General features: G+C 40.5%; 1 protein-coding gene across 10 annotated transcripts in view; it reads left to right on the top strand.

Annotated features, from left to right (window-relative positions):
• Positions 1-335: 335 nt before the first annotated feature.
• Positions 336-13,062, top strand: part of NCOA6 (nuclear receptor coactivator 6) — a 104,141-nt gene continuing 91,414 nt past the window's right edge. For 6 of the 10 annotated variants that reach the window (XM_088026755.1, XM_028118609.1, XM_028118608.1 and 3 more), the window contains exons 1-2: positions 336-515; positions 9,806-9,882. The gene's annotated coding sequence lies outside the window, so the exon portion shown is untranslated. The remainder of the gene's footprint in view (positions 516-9,805; positions 9,883-13,062) is intronic. The other 4 variants (XM_028118602.1, XM_028118601.1, XM_028118600.1 and 1 more) reach the window with 2 other exon arrangements.

The following is a 13,062-nucleotide window of genomic DNA, read 5'->3' as shown; positions in this document are numbered from 1 at the left end:
GCACTGTGCCAAGTGCTTTCCATGTCTTCCCTCATTTCCTCTCTGCAAGCACCATTATCCCCATATTTCAGATATGTACACTGAGGCTTGGAGAGCTGACTTGCCCAAGAACACCCGGTCAGAGGGTTTCTAATGATATCACAGCTCCAGGAGACAGACAGTCTCCCAAACCCGTCCCTAAGCTCTGCACCCAAAAGAGCGGGCGCGCGCTCCGCCTCGCGCTATCGGGGACGTTTGGCCACGTGATCCGGGCCCGCCCCCGCCGGCCCCGCCCCCTCCCGCGCTCCCACCCTCTCTCCCTCCCTCCCCCTCCCTCCCCGGCCCGGTCCGGCCCATCCCCCCTCCCCGCCGGCTCCCAGAGGCCCTGCCGGGTCGGGCTGCGGGCGGCCGGGCGCCGACGGCCGGACTGACGGACGCACGCGAGGGCGGACTGACGGACACACGGAGGGCGACGGGTACGCACGGCCCGGGCCGCTGCTCCGAGGCCCGCCCGGGAGGGCTGGGGCCGCGCTCAGGTGAGGTGACGGCGACGCGGGCCCGTAAGGGGTGGGCCCGCCGGTCGTCTGGGGTCCCGGCCCTGCTGGCTCCGAGGGAAGGAGGCGCCGCCCGGGCCCGGCGCGGGAAAATGGCGCCGGCTGGCTGTGGAACACGGCTCCTGTGCGGGCCCGGCCCGGAGCCGCCCCGCCCGCCGCGCTCGTGTCCCCGTCGCCATGTTGGGGAGCGGGCCCCGGGCCTGCGGGCGGGGGTGCTGGAGGGAGCGGGGGCTGGCCGGGGTTGGGGAGGGTGCGAGACGCGGGGTCTGGGGCGCTGAGGGAGTGCAGGGCCGGCCGGGGTCTGCACAGGGTGGCGCTCCAGGCCCGAGGAACTGGCGGGAGCCGACCGTGGGGTCTTGGCCGGGGGTCGAGAAGGGACACTGAGTCCGAACGGAACTGGGGTCAGGGTCCGTGAGACTGGAGGCCGGGACTGGAGTTTGGTTAGGCTATTCGTGTTCAGGACCCAGAGGGCGTGGGGTCCGAGCTCAGGCTGTCAGAGCCGGGACAGTTCTTTGTGGAGGGCGGGGGGTGGGGGGAGGCTGTTGATTAGAAATATTAGAAATGGGGGCCCTTTGGATGCAGGCGCCAGTATCAGATTGGGGCAGTTCTCGGAGTCGCGAATTGCAAAGCCTTATAACTCCCGAGAGACTGAGGACATACGTTCTCCTAGCATATTCTACTCCCTATTGGGAAGAGCAACAGAAAATAGGAAGACTTTGATGAGAAAGAGGGAAAAAGGGGACTGAGGTTTGGGTGCAGCAGCTGGCCAGCAAATGGGGTGCATGGAGTGGAACTGGTTGGCAAGAAGAAAGAGCCTCCATCAACTTAGGGAGTTTGTGTGTGTCTTTAAAAGGAGGGACCGGGCTGTTTGTGGGCGGTGACCCAAGGTGTCTTCCCAGGAAGGGGACAGCCCACTGTTTTAAGAGCAGGGTCACCTGGGGAGGTCATCAGAAAGGCGTTTTTGAAGCCAGTAAGAATGGTGAAGAGGAATGAATTGTAAAAACTACAAGGATTTTCTTAGAGATCATGTAACAATTTCAGATCATATAGTGATTTTAGCTGAGATATAGAAAGGTAAAGATGACTCCTCAAGATCTTACAAGTTCCTGGCCGAGGAGGTCCTCTGCCTCCTCATTCAACACGCTGTCTTAGAGGAATTTGTTCGCTATGGGAAAAGTGTTAAGATGAGCTCGGCAGCATATATCAAAGAACTGTTAATCTGTTTTGTTTTGGTAATTAGTTTGTCAGTAGAAAAACTGAAGGGATACAAAAAAAGTACAGGTGATCAGCTATTTGATAATTTCCAGCCCACATCCATTTGTGCAAAGAAGTTATCTTCAGGACCCTTTGACTTCTAACTTTCTAGAGTTTTAAGAGATGCTCCTTCTGTTCTAGGTGTTTACTGTACAGCAGAGGGACACAGAAAGCCGAAAAAGATAACAATGAACAATGGCACACACCCAGGATCTCTGTCATGATCAAACTTCAATTAAAGCTTGATCAAGATAGAGAAAAGTTCAAAGTTCATACGGGTATGGAAGAATTCTGAGGGAAACTATGCAAATTAGTCATGAAATAGTAGTTCTAGGACTCCCATAAAATCAACAAGGACTTTCAACAAAAAGGTTATGAAGATGTCCATAGCAAGTAAGATTTTCAATATATATTCAATGTGTATATACCATACGTATATACAGCATCAAGATTCATTTGTTCTGGGTCTTTCTAATGCAAGAAGGCCTGACTTTGTGCATTGGGACCCTCTGGCATCTAGTGAAGCTGCTCAGAATAATAGTAACCCCTCTCAGAATAATATTTTTAATTGACTAAAAAAAAATACTTTATTATAGAGAAAAGCATTATATTAAAATACCAAAATACACAAATTATAAAATAGTAATATGGATATAATTTATCAGTACATTAAGAAATCAGATCTAGTGATGGGTCTGATAATTACAATTTTAAACACATGATGAACATAAATAATACTTTAAGATATTAGCAAAAACTGTAATAAACATAATACTTTAAGATATCAGCAATACCTGTAATATGACGTACAGATATCTGTGATAACTGTGACAGTCACAGATACCTCTGATACTAGAGTGGTTTGTTGCCTATATTTCATATTTGAAGAAAATGGTAACTTTAAGTTAGAGGTTAGTGAAAATAAAGTAGTAGTTTTGGTTTTTTTCTTATCCAAGTTCACAGACCCCTCTGAATTCTGTCTGTGGATTCCTGTCTATGAACCCCAGGTTAAAAAACCCTGCTCCTACCACCAAGCATGTCTTGCATTCAACAGACATTTACGATGCACTAAGGTATGTCTTTTTAGATACTCAATCTCATGAGAGAAATGAACATAAAAACAATGATAGTTCAGAATGAATACCAAAGCGGTATCAAAGGTTGTAAAAACAACAGAGGTGGGCACGACTCAGCTCTAGGAGTCAGGGAAGGTTTTGTGAAGGGGTGATGACTTGAGATGTGTCCTGAAAGGTGGAGGAGTTTGCCAGATGGAGAGTTGGAGAAAAAGCTTTCCAGGTAAAGGCATGCACTTTCAGGAAATACAGTTGAATGTGGTGGGAGCATAATATGTGTGTAGAAAAAGTGGTCAGAGATGAGATGGAACTGTTGTTTGGAACCTGGCTGTAGAGGACTTTGCTAAGGAGTTTGGACTGAATCTTTAGCTAATAGGGAGGCATTCATGGTTTCCAAGGAGGAAGTGTGTATGATTTGGTTTAATTTTTAGGAAATAAATGGATGTTCTTTGAATGGGGGTGGACTAGAGAGCAGAGCCTAATCATGACAGAGGCTGTGAGCTTTGAACAAAGTTAGAATTTTCAGGTATTGATAATTGACATTGCACGTGGTAAGAGAAAAGGAATATTTTAGATTTTTGGTTTGGGATGGTGGCTGTCAAAGAGGTTATAAAAAGGGTGAAAGGAAAATGAAGCAGTAATTGTCACAAATTAGGAAGAAGTTGTTTGGGGTAGAGTAATAGACTTGGAAACCATTGCAAAGCTGTCAAGTGTGGTGTATTTTTCACTTAAGGAAATCAGTGGTCAGTGTCAGCAGACATAAAAGCAGGGAAAGGGGTGCCTAGTTGGCTCAGTTGATTAAGCATCTGACTTCGGCTCAGGTCATGATCACAGGGTCCTGGGATCATACCCCATGTTGGGCTCCCTGCTCAGCGAGGAGTATGCTTCTCCCTCTCCCCCTGCTTGTACTCTCTCTCTCGCTCGCTCGCTCACTCTCTCTCAAATAAATAAATTCTTAAAAAAAAATTTCCAATTAAAAAAAAATAAAAAAATGAAAAGCAGGGAATGTAGGAAAATCACAGCTTCTATGTCAGAGGTCAGCAAACTATGGGCCATGTCACATTTGGCCCACCACCTATTCAGGTAAAGTTTTATTGCAACACAGGCACAGTTACTCATTTACGTATTGTCTTTAGCTGATTTCACACTACCAATGGCAGAGTTGAGTAGTTTTACAGAGAAGATACATAGTTCACTATATATTTACTGTTTGGCCCTTTACTAAAGATGCTTGCCAATCTGATCAGTGTCTGAGGATTGGATGTTCAACTTCTGGTTTGCCATCTAGTTCCTATAAAAGAGAATAACCAACTTGGATTTGTCCTCCTGGCTGGGTCCTCCATGCTCTGTGTATCTGCAGTATGACATAGAGCCCTGAATATTTATATTGGTCTGCAATGCCTAGGTCTGTTCTGGGATCTGCTGTGTGGCAATTATGGTAGTGACAGGTTTTCACAGTTTAGACCATGCTGGGGCTTATTTTGCCATTTTTCCTACTGGGTTGTCTTTTTCAAAAGATTTCCTTATATTTTCTGATTAGTAATCCTTTGTTGGTTATGTGTATTATAATTTCCCAGGTTGTTTGTTAATCTTTTAAATCTTTTTTTCTCTTGTTAAAAGAACTTGGGAATTTTAACAAAGTCAAATCTATCAATCTTTTCCTCCCCCAAGATTTTGCAGTTATTCTTTATATTATCTTCTTGAATCTCTACTGTTTTGCCTTTGATGTTTAGATCTCTAATCTATCTGGAGTTGACTCTTAATGTGTGATGTGAGATAGGGTCCAGTTTCATTTTTTTCGTATGTAAAACCAATTATCCCAGCACCACTTATTGAATGGCACTTTGTTTTCAAATTGTGTGCTCTTTTGGTGGAGTCTGACTAAGGTCCTAATTCTAGCTCTACTGCTTGCTAATTGTGTGACCTTGGACAAGTTGTGTAACCTCTTTGTGCCTCAATTTCCTTAGCTTTTATTTTGTATATGTATGAATGAATATATGTATTAGTATGTATGTATGTAGCTAGATAGCCAGCCAGCCCAGCGTGGGACTTGAACTCACCACTGCAAGATCAAGAGTTGTATGCTCTACCTACTGAGCCAGCCAGATGTCCCAAGTTTCCTTAGTTTTTTAAAATAAGGATAGGAGCGCCTGGGTGGCTCAGTCGTTAAGCGTCTGCCTTAGGCTCAGGTCATGATCCCAGGGTCCTGGGATGGAGCCCGCATCGGGCTCCCTGCTCTGCGGGAAGCCTTCTTTTCCCTTCCCCACTCTCCCTGCTTGTGTTCCCTCTCTTGCTGTGTCTCTCTCTGTCAAATAAATAAATAAAATCCTTGGAAAAAAAAAATAAAATGGGGATAATAGTATTTTATCTCGGAGGGTTGTGAGGATTAAGTGATTTAATTCATGTAACGTGTGGAACAGTGTGGCACCTAGGAAATGCTCAATAATGTTAGCTTATATTTAGCACTGTTGTTCATTTCTGATTTCCAGCACCTGGCACAGAGTAGGAGCTCAATGTACTCAATACAATTGTTTAATTTGGATTTCAGGTCAAAACAGAATGGGTGAGAGGTAGGCTGAGTGTTACAGGAGATGCTTCCATTTGCTACAGTTTTAGCTGCTGCTTCAGACTTTCCACTGGGATGGAACTCCTCTCACCCCATCACTTCTTTTGCAGAGAACTTTTGTAACAGAGGATGCAAACCAGCAGTCTGTGGTTGGATTTGACTTGCAGACATGTTTTGTTTGGCTCAAATATACACAGATTTTTTACTTACCTTGAAAAATTTGGAAGATCTATCAACACCAAACTCATATTCTCTCATAGCAACAGAGTAAAAGCTAAAGCTTTTAGGTATGATGGGTGTTTGTTTCCTAATGCTCTGCGGTCCTCATTACTCTCTTGTTTTGCTCATTTACTTTTATTACTCTATAGGCATTTGATTTTCTGGTTCTTACTTCACTGAGGTTTTAAATATCTCTTCTAAACCAATAAATGATATGTTGGGATAAGGGTCAGGATGGTCAGAAATTGACAGATGAGTTTGTGGGCAGGTAAAAACCAAAGTCTGTTTCTAAGGATGCATCATTCTTGAGCATAATGAATAAAATGATAATTGAAATTAAAAGATGAGATGAAATTCATCTCAAATCACTGAATATTTAGGCATCTAGTATGTGCTGGGTACATTAGAAATTACCACATTGGTGGTAGAAAAGAAAACTAGCTGGCCAGCTTTATGAAACATTACAGAAGAGATCTTTTTAATTGTGATGTGGAGCTGTTTTCCAGGAGAGTGGTTGGATGAGAGAAAGGAAAAACAGGAATTAATTCATTTGCCAAACATTTATTGAGCCCTACCATGTGTATTAGGCTAGAACTCTGCAGGATACAAAGATGATTCTAGTCAGAGTTTTAAGTGTCAGGAGGGGTATAGGTAATGTGTTATGGAGCTGTCAAGAATGCTGTAGAGATGTGTATTTAGGAGATAGTAAAGAGTCCAGTTTGGCTGGAGAACAGGATTGTTATAGGGCCGTGGTTGGAGGTCAGGCTGGAAATAGAGATTGAACAATAACAATAATAATAGTAGTAGCTCACATTTTTTGCATGTGTACTGTTTGCCAGATAACTTGCCAAGCATTTAATAAGTAGTATTTCTTTTAATCCTCACAACAACCTTGTGAGATAGGGCACTAATTTTTATACCTTTTTACAGATAAACTGAAGAAAAGAGCTAACAGTTGTTGGGGAAAGAATTTGAGTCCAGGCAGTCTAATTCCAAGGCCTGTGTTAGTCTCTGTATACTATACAAGTGAATCAGGGAAGGCTTTGAATCCTTTTCAGTTCCAGGCTGGGAAATTTGGACTTGATTGACTAATGGGGAGGCCTCAACAGTTTTTAGCCATGTGGTGACATAATGAAATCTGTACCTTAGGAAGGTAAGCCTGCTAGTGAATGTAGGAACAGTATGAGGAGAAAGGAGAAATATGGAGCTAGTTTACTCTTTTCCTCCTCACTATATTCAGTGCTCCTTCAGAGCTGACCCTGTGTCTGTTTGTCCCTCCTGTCCTTCAGCTCCACTGTCTATTGTGTTGTCTGGCACATTTATTTTTTAAAAATGTAATCTTTTTCTATGTCACTTTATTCTAAAAAGGGCTTGAAGTGGCTGCCTAGGAGCTCAGTAATCATTTGCTGAGTTAATTAATAAACGCCTAGAGGTATAGGTAGAATGTGTACATAAAGGGAGTACTATGGCTTTGTTGGAGGGAGTAAGGTAGCCCTAGAATTTGGTGATAAGCCCTATCTTATGTATAAACCCTATAAAGCAAAAGCCTGGAACCACATCTTCTTAAACTTGTGAAGAATTGTATTGGGTCAGATAGAATATTAATTAACTATATCAGTTAAAAAGCTAAACTCAGAAACAGAAAATGGTGGTTGCCAGGGCCTCTGGGTAGGGGAAATGAAGATATGTTGGTCAAAGCATATAAACTTCCAGTTGTAAGATGAATAAGTTCTGGGGATCTAGAGTACAGCATGGTGACAGTAGTTAACAATAATGTATTATATACTTGAAATTGCCGAAAGAGTAGATTAGATCTTAAATGTTCTTACCACACACCAAAAAAAAAAAAAAAAAAAAAAAGTAATTGTGTGCGGTGGTAAATGTGTTAACTAAATTTATTGTAATTTTACGGTATATATGTGTTTCCATCTCATTATACACTTTAATACAATGCTGTATGTCGATTATATCTCAGTAAAGCCAGGGAAAAAATCTTTGTTAATATTAATGATCACTAAATTCAGAGGACATTCATACTTTAAGTAGATATTTAGGTTTGTATTTAACATTAACCAGCTACGACCACCACCCCTGCCCCCTCCCAACCCAATGCACACAGAGAGGCAACAAAAGCTCCCATTAACTGGCACCTTTACCAATATTGAACCTATTGGATATTAGTTCTATAGTACCATTATGTATATTATCTAAAGACCAGACAACAACAGTTTCTCACAAGAAGAAATAGTTAAAAATTTGTGAATCAGATTCCTGTTTTGGATTTTACAGAGGGAAATTGTTCATTAGGTTAAGTCCCTTGTAATTTTAAATATTAGATGAAAGTTAAGACTGTGTCCCTTCTATAAAATACAGACTTAAAAAGTTCAAACACTTGGAAAAATCAAAGACATTGTGGTTAACCACCAAATGCTAGTATAGGTGAGAAGAGTTTAGGTAAACCAGCATCTGACTAGACTTAATAAGAGACCGATCAATAGACCAAATCCAAATAATGGATTTGTTAAATATTCTTTCCCATTGTGGGTATTAACAGCAGTGTGTGCATATACATGTATGCACATATCAGTGTGAAATATATTGATAAAACTGGTATAAGTCTGAATCTAGGAATGCTTCCTAAAAAGAATGAGCCTTCAGTTGAGTTCTTTTAGATTGTTTTCAACTCGGGCGCCTGGGTGGCTCAGTTGGTTAAGCGACTGCCTTCAGCTCAGGTCATGATCCTGGAGTCCCAGGATCAAGTCCCGCATCGGGCTCCCTGCTCAGCGGGGAGTCTGCTTCTCCCTCTGACTCTCCCCCCTCTCATGTGCTCTCTCTCTCATATAAATAACTAAATAAAATCTTTAAAAAAAAAAAGATTGTGTTCAACTCTTCAGTATATGTGGAGATGACTCATTCATAAGCATTGCAATCAGAATAATTAAGTATGGAGGAAAATACTGTGATAGTATATATTGACTGCCTACCAGTGTTGAGAGGTATATCCAGTTGGTGAGTAATTAGTTTCTGCTGTCAAGGAAACTAATTCATCTGGGAAAGTGATATGAACATAAATAAAAAGGGGGGAAGCGTAAATGTTTTAAATGAAACTGTAAATGTTATGGAAATTCAAGAGAGAGAGCACTACTACCGGAGGATCAGGGAAGTCTTCGTGGAAATGGTGGTATATTTCCTAGGGCTGCTGTAACAAACTGCCACAAGCTGGGTGATTAAAACAACAAAAATTTATTCTCTTACAGTTCTTGACACTAGAACCTGAATTCAAGGTGTCAGCAGGGCCATGTTCTCTTTGAGACAGGGTAGAACCTTTCCTTGCCTCTCCCTGGCTTCCATCAGTTCTTGGTGTTTCTTTTCTTTTTTTCAAGATTTTCATTTATTTATTTGAGAGAGAGAGGGAGAGAAAGAGCAGGAGGAGGGGCAGAGGGACAAGCAGACTCCCCGCTGAGCGGGGACTTTGTAGGGAGATGAAGCTGGAGTAGTTTGTTGGGGCCCTAGATGCCAGATCTAGGACATTCAAATGTTTCTGAGTGGGTTGTATGTGGGAACAGGATGGCACTGCAGAATTTTGAAATATGGTGGGTAACTGATTCAAGCTTTGGATAGCTAATTCAAGCTTTAGGGAGATTCTGTGATCTAGTGATCATGGATAAGTAGACACCCCAAAGAAAAACAAATGGTTGGTCTTTTAACACACCTAGCCTCCCTCATTTGCCCATGCCAGTAACTTTTCACCAGGACAATCAGGGAATCCCTCTTGTGTAAAAAAAAAAAAACAAAACAGCACTTGCAAAAACACCACAACAACAAACTTTGAGGGTTTTTTTAGCCTCTTGGTCACTCATCCATGGATATTGAGATACATCAGCTTTTTAGGATCTCTATTCAGAAGCCTCTCCATGGATTTCAGTATTAATAATCATGTCACTTTAATTTTCTTTCAAATTTTTCTTCAAAATCACCTCTTTTCCATCTTTTTTTGTTATCTCTTGATTTTTCTCAGAACTCTTCAGTCTTTCCATATCTTTTCTAAACATCTGACTAATGGAAAAAATTGAGGAAGATTGTGTACTGTCCAAACCAATGATACACTTTTTTTGTGTCCTTTAAAAAAAAATTTTTTTTTTTTTTTTAATTTTAAGCAGGCTCCATGTCCAACATGGGGCTTGAACTCAAGGCCCTGAGATCAAAAGCTGCGTGCTCCAGCAACTAAACCAGCCAGGTACCCCTTTTCTTTGTCCTTTTAATGATAGTTATGTTGACTTTTGTCCACAATAGGACTTTATTCAAATTGTGAATGCTCATTCAAACTGTGGTCAACAGTAGAGCTCAGGTGCTTTTCTTTATTTGTCTCTAGGCAGTTCTTCCTGATTGTATATTTGCATTGTTCATATATTCTCTAAGAGCATGTGTCCCCATGAAATTTCTAAAATTGTGTTTAAATATTACAAAAAATGTTCTAGTCATTAGCATATGTGCTGTATAGTCTTTACAAGTTTAATTCATATAGTTTTTTTTATAGTTTTTTCATTTGGCAATATATTGAGGTACTTCTCCAATGTTTATATACTTATTTTTACTGGATACATAATAACCAAAGTTTAAATACTGTCTGTTTATTTGGTATTTGGGTGATTTCCATTTTGCTTTTATTTTTGGTTTGCAGTTCTCAATTAGGGCACCTGGGTGGCTCAGTTGGTTAAGCGTCTGCCTTCGGCTCAGGTCATGATCCCGGGGTCCTGGGATCGAGCCCCGCATCGGGCTCCCTGCTCGGTGGAAGCCTGCTTCTCCCTCTCCCACTCCCCCCACTTGTGTTCCCTCTCTCGCTGTGCGTCTCTCTCTGTCGAATGAATAAATAAAATCTCAAAAAAAATTCTCAATTATAATGTGTAACATGTTATTATAAGTCTTTTTTCCCCCGATTTTTTTCTTAGAATATATTCTCTAAAATGGTACAGTTTGGTCTAAGGATAATCACTTTTTAGCTATCTTGTCAGCGTATTCTTTCTTTTATTTTAAAAGATTTTATTTATTTATTCGACAGAGAGAGACACAGTGAGAGAGGGAACACAAGCAGGGGGAATGGGAGAGGGAGAAGCAGGCTTCCCACGGAGCAGGAAGCCCCATGTGATGTGGGGCTGGATCCCAGGAGCCTGGGATCAAGACCGGAGCCGAAGGCAGACGCTTAATGACTGAGCCACCCAGGCGCCCCAGCTTATTATTGCCGCTAGCCACAAGTTATTATTGGATTTTATAATTTTTTTCTTCCAGTATAATAGTGGTACCTCACAATTTTGTGGATTTTTAAAATATTTAAAATATTTTATATGAAAAATTTCAAACATACAAAATCCCTGAAATAGTAGAATAAACACCCTTACACCCACCACCTATATTCAATGTATAGCCATATGCTTAATAAAATACTTATTAAACCTTTTAAAAATAAAGACATTGTGAAACTATGCCTTTAAACATTTTAGCATGCATCTCTTACAAATACATTCTTCTGCATACTCACAATACTGTTATCGCACCTAACAAATTATCAGTAATTCCTTGATATTATCTACCAGCAATTCTGTATTTAGGTTTCCCTCGTTGTCTCCAGATGACTTTTATAGCTGACTTATTCAAAGTAGAATCAGGGCGCCTGGGTGGCTCAGTTGGTTAAGCGACTGCTTTCGGCTCAGGTCGTGATCCTGGAGTCCCGGGATCGAGTCCCGCATCGGGCTCCCTGCTCGGCGGGGAGTCTGTTTCTCCCTCTGACTCTCTTCCCTCTCGTGCTCTCTATCTCTCATTCTCTCCTATCTCAAATAAATAAATAAAATCTTTAAAAAAAAAAAAAAGAATCAAATTTAAGGACCATGCATTGCATTTGCATTTTATTATTTATGCAGTTGTAGTCTTTTTAACATCTGGAACAGTTCCCATTCCTTGTCTGCTTCCTCACCTTTTTAATTTTTTTTCATGGCATTGATTTGTTGAGACCACAGCAGTTTTAATGTCCTACATTCTGAATTTATCTGATTATTTTCTTTGTGATATTTATTCCTTTATTTCTTATATTTCCCTAAGCTGAAGGTTTAAAGACTTGATTAGATTATAGCTGAATATTTTGGCAAAAATACTTAAATATTCTTCACATTGCATCAAATCACAAGGTACACAAATGTCTAGTTGTCCCACTGTTGATGATAACTTTGATCACAGGTTTAAGGTTGTGACTTCTAGATCTCTCTATTGTGATGTTACATTTTTTTCTTCTATGACTAGCAAATATATTTTTTACTTTTATTAAGCTGAGTATTTTTTTAATCTTTGAGCTAGTTTTTAATATCATTTGACCATTTATCAAATGATTTAGTTTTTTTCCTTTTAATTTTGCACTGTTTAAAAATTTTATTAAGTGTAACCAATAGTGAGTTGTTACAATAGATAAATTTCAAGTTTCAAAATATAGCTGAAATCCAATGTAATTTAACCAAAAAAAGGATACAGATTGTAAATATATAATAGGGGACATTTCTTTGACAAGATTTTGTGATGAGATGTGTTTCCTTTTTAAAAAAACATTCTAGGGACGCCTGGGTGGCTCAGTCATTAAGCTTCTGCCTTCGGCTTGGGTCATGATCCCAGGGTCCTGGGATCGAGTCCCACATCGGGCTCCTTGCTCAGTGAGGAGCCTGCTTCTCCCTCTCCCTCTGCTGCTCCCCCTGCTTGTGCTCTCTCTCTCTCTCTGACAAATAAATAAAAATCTTAAAAAAAAAAAAATTCTAAGCAGACAAACCTAAAAAGCATAAAGCTCTTGTATCAAAAATTTCTTTCATTTTTCTTTTTGAAATGGAGGTAAATCTCAAATTCATAAAAGTTGTGTTTACATTTGTTTTACATGCCCACCCAAAAAGCACCCAGAATGTATTTTTTTTAATTTTATTATGTTATGTTAATCACCATACATTAGTTTTTGATGTAGTGTTCCATGATTCATTGTTTGCGTATAACACCCAGTGCTCCATTCAGTACGTGCCCTGTTATTTTTATTTCTTGTTCTTTGAGTGTTTCATTTGGTTGCTTTTATACACCCATTTTCTTAATTCCATTCTTCTGTTGTGAATTAAATAGGATTTTCCTTCCAAACCAGATAGGCATATTGAAACTACTTGAGCATCATCTGAAGTACATGAAGAAAAAGTCAATCCTCTCCTCCTCTCTAGTTCCTGTCCTCCAACCTACCCAAGTATAATAGCCTAGTGTGGTTCTTTCATATTTTTCTCTATAGTCTTAGAAATAAATTAAATGCTGATTCATTTTCTCTCATAAGATTATCATGATGCCATACACATTATTCTACAAATTCTGTTTTTTTACTTTATGGAATATACATTTCATTCTGTGTAAT

The sequence above is a fragment of the Eumetopias jubatus genome, unplaced genomic scaffold, assembly GCF_037043125.1.
Source record: "Eumetopias jubatus isolate StellerSeaLion01/CBP00866 unplaced genomic scaffold, mEumJub1_p1.0 scaffold_9, whole genome shotgun sequence".
Lineage (NCBI taxonomy): Eukaryota > Metazoa > Chordata > Mammalia > Carnivora > Otariidae > Eumetopias > Eumetopias jubatus.
The sequence above is the reverse complement of the archived record's forward strand: the minus strand, read 5'-3'. Positions and strand labels throughout refer to the sequence as shown.